General features: G+C 40.6%; 1 pseudogene; it reads right to left on the minus strand.

The window, feature by feature from the left end:
• Positions 1-476: 476 nt before the first annotated feature.
• Positions 477-6,952, minus strand: LOC124032977 (annotated as a pseudogene).
• Positions 6,953-7,743: the final 791 nt, after the last annotated feature.

Raw genomic sequence — 7,743 nt, forward strand, 5'->3', positions numbered from 1 at the left:
TTGCTGTGCAACACACCCCATTTTCTTACTTTCTTATCTATTATAGCACATAGACATGAACTAAGTGTGTTCTTCTGTGTTAAAAATAGATATTCTACTTGGTAAATGAGACCAATAGGAAAATGTCATGTTGTGAAACATTGTGAGACTGGATTTGCTGGGCTACATGAGTGGAGTTATTACATGGACAATTTTTATTCATTTTATCAATTGGAAATCTCATAGTCTTGACTAAGAGCTAACGTTATATGAGCTGTAGTCTTTACTCATTTAGCTAGCACAAACCCATGGATCTAAACATTTTACAACACAAATATTGATAATCTCTCTTAAACAGACAGTATTTCTCAATTAAATATACTTTACTTCGTTGTTTTTTTATCATTTAAGTTCAATTTGTCATGCACAAAGTAGTAGTTCTTCTATCCAAGCTTTGCTTCACGTTAACAGCTTGACCGCACAGCCGGCTTGATCAATCAATCGTCATCTGCATGGTCTACCTCTGACTTTTCTCCTGCTCCTCCTGGTCTCTTTTCAAATATTTTATCCCTCTGTCTCTGCTTTATGTCTTTAATCTCTTTGGCATAATGGGAGAACGCTCCTCCAAACTTGCCCCACACTTTGAACGGGATAGTGATAGTTTCTACAGCTGGGTTTGACTTCTCTCACCCTCCAAAAAACTCAGTATGTTGAATCCCATGTCAAAGAAGAACCGTTTGGAGTCCACCATGATAGAGGTGCCCTCCGGAAGCTCGCTGTAGTCCCTTGCTCCTTCACCATAGGTGAGTTCCTCGTCATTGTCTATATGCTTGGCAAGCACGTTACGGAAGTCTATTAACCCTTGCCGGGAGGGTGATGGTTTGTCTGTATTTCATGCCACCGGGGACTCCGCCACCTCCTACTCTGAACCCGGGTCCTCGGTTGATGGTCTGCCTGATCCTGATTTTGCCTTTCAATTCGATGTTTGATGGCGTTTATGTATGGCCTGTATGGGTCCCATAGAAATATGATAACACTGGTGTCTGCACATTTTAAACTGTAAACTGTTGTCATTTTGCTGTCTGTATACCAATTGTGTAAATGTGAATATACAAATCTAGTTCATAAATAATAACACCAGAAATGTTTGCACGTGAAATGTTAATGAATTTCAGCAGATAAATAGCAAAAACCTTTGAGTGTTAGCCAAGTGTAGAGGCTTTGCCTTTTGATTTTGCACAATATAGCCAGTGGTATAAAGTACTGAAGTAAAAATACGTGAAAGTACTACTCAAGTATTTTTGGGGGGTATCTGTACATTACTATTCATATTTTTGACAACTTTTACTTTTACATTTTTACATTCCTGAAGAAAATCACTGACACCCAAAAGTACATTTTGAATGCTTAACAGGACTGGAAAATTATCCAATTCACTCACTTATCAAGAGAACATCCCTGGTCATCCCTACTGCCTCTGATCTGTGGGACTCACTAAACACAAATGTTTTAATTGATCAATTATGTCTGAGTGTTGTAGTGTTCCCCTGACTCCATAAAAAAAACATCTTGTTTGCCTAATATAAGGATAATGAAATGATTTATACTTTTACTTTTGATACTTAATATATTTTAGAAATTACATGCACTTTTGATACTTAAGTATATTTAAAATCAAATACTTTGCCTTTACTCAAGTAATATTTTACTGGGTTCACTTTTATTTGAGATATTTTCTATTAAGGTATCTTTACTTTTACTCAAGTATGGCAGTTGGGTACTTTTTCTGCCACTGAATATAACGCAATTGTCACGTTCGTCGTATGAATTGGACCAAGGCGCAGCATGGTATGCGTATATTCTTTATTATATTAAGAATGAACACTGAACAAACTAACCAAAATGACACGTGACGCTATGCAAAATAGTGCTGACAGGCAACTACAAATAGACAAGAACCCACCAAAACAAAAGGGAAAATGGCTACCTAAATATGATCCCCAATCAGAGACAACGATAAACAGCTGCCTCTGATTGGGAACATTTTACATTACATTTAAGTCATTTAGAACCATATCAGACCACCATAGACATACAAATACCTAGACCTACAAAAACCCTAGACATACTAAAACCCTAAACATTAAAAAACTAGCATACCCAACCTCGTCACACCCTGACCTAACCAAAATATAAAGAAAACAGAGATATCTAAGGTCAGAGCGTGACAGCAATTCCCACGATAATTAAAATCAACCATCCACAATGTATACCAATTTTCTTTTGTCATGTGTGAATATGCAAAGTATTTGATTGTGTCTCACAGTATATGATCACATTTTGGTACTTGTTTTTTTACGTTAACATACAATAATGTTTATGTTCTACCAAATAGAGAAATGAGCTTAAGCAAAGAACGTGATGCGGTATGGGTGGCATTTGAGGAGGCGCTTTGAGAAGCTCATTATTGCACAGCATTATAATTTCAACATGTAGCTGTAAGTGATATTTCTTCCTATTTCCCCAGTATATTTTTAGGGCAGTTGAATTGTGGGTACATACCACAATGTTGTTGTGTTGTAATTTTAATCACAGAGAGATTCCCATTCTGTTTGATTTTAATAAATACTGTAAGATCAGAAGTAGTGAGCTGCAAAGCGACAGGTACCTGCTCCTGCCACTAGACTTTTCCCTGTCCAATGGATAGAGAGGGATAGCAGAGGCAACATAATTCACCAAAGACCCGAGCTGTGTTCGAATACCCATACTAACATACTACATACTTGAATGAATATATACTATATACTAGTTCATTTACTGTAAATGAATGGTATCCTTTCAGTTGAGCGTACCTGTCTACGGGAAGTTGATGCTGTTGCTATGCAACCACTTGCTAGCTTGTTAGTATAACAAATTAATAGTTAGACATTTTACGACTTGGGGCTGCGTTTCAAACTCATAAAATACACACCTTCATCCACTTACCCTCGCCTTATGCCCTGGGGGAATCCCCGCAGCCATATTTGTCGTCGGTCCAAATGATTAGCCAAGCAAGGGAAGTTTGCAACCCAAGCCCCTCAGCCCTCGTTTTTTAATGGAGTTTGCGTGTGTACATGTAACGGATGTGAAACGGCTATCTTAGTTAGCGGTGTGCGCTAAATAGCGTTTCAATCGGTGACGTCACTTGCTCTGAGACCTTGAAGTAGTGGTTCCCCTTGCTCCGCAAGGGCCGTGGCCTTTGTGGAGTGATGGGTAATGATGCTTTGTGGGTGACTGTTGTTGATGTGTGCAGAAGGTCCCTGGTTCGCGCCCGGGTATGGGCGAGGGGACGGTTTAAAATTATACTGTTACATTGATGCTGTTGACCCGGATTACTGGTTGCTGCGGAAAAAGGAGGAAGGTCAAAAGGGGGGTGAGTGTAACGGATGTGAAACGGCTATCTTAGTTAGCGGTGTGCGCTAAATAGCGTTTCAATCGGTGACGTCACTTGCTCTGAGACCTTGAAGTAGTGGTTCCCCTTGCTCCACAATGGCCGTGGCTTTTGTGGAGCGATGGGTAACGATGCTTCATGGGTGACTGTTGTTGATGTGCGCAGAGGGTCCCTGGTTCGCGCCCGGGTATGGGCGAGGGGACGGTCTAAGGTACATACATTTATGTTCACTTCGGGGATTGAAACTCCCTATAATTAAATTTGTGATGATTGTACATCCGCTAAGAAAAGTCTGCGAAAACTTAACCTCAACGTCAATATGGAGAATGTAAATAAGTCAGAAATTGTGCTACTAATGCACAAACACGTCTCATAAAAGTAATGATGTTTTTGTTTGGTTAGCTTTTGGAAATTGTAGAAATATTTTCTTTCCTTCTTCAGAAGTAGCTAGGCAGGCTAACGTTAGTTAGCTAATTAATTTTCTAGCTATTATACAATAGCAAATATACAAATGTAAAATGTAAATGTATAGGCGTATATTAATTAATAATTATATAGTTAATATAAGTAGACATGTAATCATAATTGACTGTACTGCATATAAAACACCCATAAGCTATTGGGGTGGCTGAAAACACAATCATCGCGGGACGAACTAGTGACAAATTTCCGGGCACTTACTTTGAGGGCTGAGGGGAGACGGTGTGTCTGTTAAGTGTTTGGAATGCAGCCCGGGTGTGTTATTAAATTCAATCTGGAGTGCCAGAGTGCACTCTGGGCATTGTAAATTGAGAGTGTTTACCTCTCGAAGCGTTCAGATCGCACACTGGACGCTCTGGGTGAGGAGTAGGGTTGAGCCGACAAGCACACAAGCTAACTGGCTAACTTACTAGCTATTCCCTAGCAGAGATGGTTAGGCTGTTTTCATGTTATCCTGAGCGTTGGTGACTGTAATTGTGCTGCTGGCAACAATTTAATCATGCTTTTTTGACAATGTTTACTGACACTGATGTTGAGCGTTTTGCCTTGAATGGGCAGAAATCCCAGTGGCTAGATGTGCCAAGCTCATAGAGACGTATCCCAAGAGACTTGCAGTTATAATTGCTGCAAAAGGTGGCTTACAAAGTATTGACTTTGGGGGGTGAATAGTTACTGTATGCACACTCAAGTTTTCTGTTTTTTTGTCTTATTTCTTGTTTGTTTCACAATATTTTTTTTTTAGCATCTTCATAGTGGTAGGCATGTTGTGTAAATCAAATGACACAAACTCAAAAATCTATTTTAATTCCAGGTTGTAAGGCAACAAAATAGGAAAAATGCCAAGGGAGAAATAGTTTTGCAAGACACTGTAGCTAGCTAACATACCGGTGCATTCTGCTGTAATGCTATGCGGTTCGTAAGGATAGTGTAGCTAATTTATTAGCCAACATTACTTGTTAGGTAACTTATTTGAAAAGTAATTACTTTATTACATTGCTCAACATTTGTTTAACATTTGGCATATTTTCGGACATTTTCTTAAAATCTGAAAACGTGAAGCCACGCCCATTTTCTGAAGAATTGTATTATGGGCCCTAAAAGCACGGAAATGGTGTCCTCTGCTCGTATACTTCATATTTGGTGAAGGTAACTATATCCATACTATTGTCCAACCCTCTAAATTGTCCACCCCTCCTTTTGTGGCATTGTAATCCATTATGATTTCAGTTTTTTTTATGTTGCTGGCCACAGAATCTCCCATTCATATACGTACTCATGAGTCCCACATTTTTGCCTTTCTTTGTCACGTAGGATACTAGGGACGTGTCGGCTGTGAACACAAACTCAGAGGAATTGATAGGCCTGTTCCGTGTATTCAACAGCTGAGTTGGGAGCTCTGGGTTGTTTTTTCGTTCTGTTCCTACCATCATCAGCTAGCTCCTGCCCCAGCTTGTGAGAAGTAAAAGAGTTATTGCATGTGATGTTGTGGCCACGGAGTCCCTATGTCACGTCCAGGACAACCCTCATCCATTGGTTCTTCTCAGGGGCTCCTCCATCTGGCTTCCTTGTATACACTTGCAAGTTCCACGTATATGACGAAGCAGCATCAAAGGCAGCCCCGATCTTGATTCCATAATTTGCAGGTTTAGATGATATGTACTGCCTGAAGTGGCAGTGGCCCCTAAATGGCATAAGCTGCTAATCAACAGTAACGTTGGGCCCAGGGTTGTAAAACGGGAAGGCGGTCCATCCACTTGTTTACTGACCTGATTGCAAATAGCTTGTCTCTCTGATGCCGAGCTGGTCTGGTGACTCGGTTATCGAAGCGGATAATCCTGGAAAAAATTTGGAAGTTTTCCAGAGACATTGTTGCATGTAAAAGTTCTCTGCCAGTTTCTGCATCCCAAAAGGATTCTGTGGATTCTCCATTGGATCTGAAAATACCAGCAAGGATAAGAACCCCAAAGTATGCATGTAAATGTATTTGGTCCATCTCGTTCCATCTCTCTCCAAAAACATGCCTTCCCTCCAATTAGTGCAGTCCAGAATGATTTTCTCAATGGTTTCTGGGATGAACAGTTCAAAAGAACACTTGATGTCCTGCACATGAGTAAGAGCCATCTGCGTCAGCCCAGGTTGCATTCTCATCACATTGGCAGCAATGCGAGGTGGCTCATTCCTTGGGCAATAAGACCATTCAATTTCACAACTTTTTGACATCCATATTGCTCCTCCTCCAGGCTGCTAATGCTGGGGATGGACTAGGGTCAATCTCACCCTCTTCTTCCAACTCACTGTCAGAATACGAATTGACAGAGACATGATCCTCATATTCGGGAATATTCTTAATCTTCCAAAGTGGAAGATGCTTCTTCCACACTAGCTTCTCTCTCTGAAAAAAAATATTTTATTGCCCTCTGAGCAGAGATTAATTTTGCCAAACTGATTGATTGTGGTAAGGAGCCACACATGCAAAGCTATTCATTTGTTGTGTCCCTCCCTCAACTTGCACCTTGCTGGGATAGAGAGTGGGAAAATTCAGATTTTTTATTTTTTTACAATGTATCGAAATAACGTATTGTAATAACATTATGCAGATTCCCACAGGACATTATGTAGTTTCACACATTGCAAATGGTAAAGAGTGTGAGAAAAGCAGGATACAGGCAGGGAGACAGTCAGGTTCTTGGTGCTATGTTGAAACAGCAGGCCCAGAGAAGAGGAAGACAGTGAAGGCACACAGCAAAACTTTTTGTTGTTGTTATTTTTATTTGTTTTCACATACACACACACTTTTCCACACTTTTATTACCCTACGGTTAGTGAGGTTAGTATGAGTATTCGAACACAGCTTTGGACAAAAAAAGGTGTAAGAAGGCCTCAAGACACACTAAGTGTTATGTACCTATCTAGTTTTGTGTATTTATTTACGCAAACAAAAAGTGTAACCATTTTCTCTATATAGATAGCATATGCCAGTCCTGGCTGCCTCATGTTAATTGTATATTATTGTCATCAAACATCACAGCTGAGGACATTGATCTTACCGGAACAGGTGACCATATTGCAGCTAATGGCGGGGGTGCGTAATCGCCCTTAACAGAGCTTTACCCTGAGGCATCTAACCCTAAAACAGGGTTTTCCAACCCTCTCCACCAGCTCCCCCAGATTTTTCACATTTTTGTTTTAACGCTAAACTGCCACACTTGATTTAATTAGTCAAAGGCTTGATGATTTAGCTAACTAATTGAACCATGTGGGCCAGTTAAGGGTTAAATTAAAAATGTGAAACGTCTGGAGAGGCCTGAGAAGAGGTTTGGGAAACCCTCCCTTAAAGGAACCCCAAGGGAGATGCCAAGAGCAAGATCTCCCTTGGGCGATCATTACATTGCTGCCTCGGTCAGGATCGAGGGAAAGATGAACGGAGCAAAGTACAGAGAGATCCTTGATGAAAATCTGCTCCAGAGTGCTATGGAGCTCAGACTGGTGTCCTTGAGTGGCCCAGCCAGAACCCGGACTTGAACCCGATCGGACATCTCTGGAGAGACTTGAAAATAGCTATGCTGCCAGGCTCCAAATCCAACCTGACAAAGCTTGAGAGGATCTGCAGAGAAGAATGGGAGAAACTCTCCAAATACAGGTGTGCCAAGCTTGTAGTGTCATACCCAAGAAGACTTTAGGGTATAATCGCTGCCAAAGGTGCTTCAACAAAGTAATGAGTAAAGGGTCTGAATACTTACTGAATAATATTTTCATTTCTTTTTTAAAATAAATTTGAAAAAATGTGAGGTCCTGAGCAGGTTTTCATCAAGGATCTCTCTGTACCTTGCCGCTGAAACATGATGCTGCCACCA

This window comes from Oncorhynchus gorbuscha, linkage group LG04, assembly GCF_021184085.1.
Source record: "Oncorhynchus gorbuscha isolate QuinsamMale2020 ecotype Even-year linkage group LG04, OgorEven_v1.0, whole genome shotgun sequence".
NCBI lineage: Eukaryota > Metazoa > Chordata > Actinopteri > Salmoniformes > Salmonidae > Oncorhynchus > Oncorhynchus gorbuscha.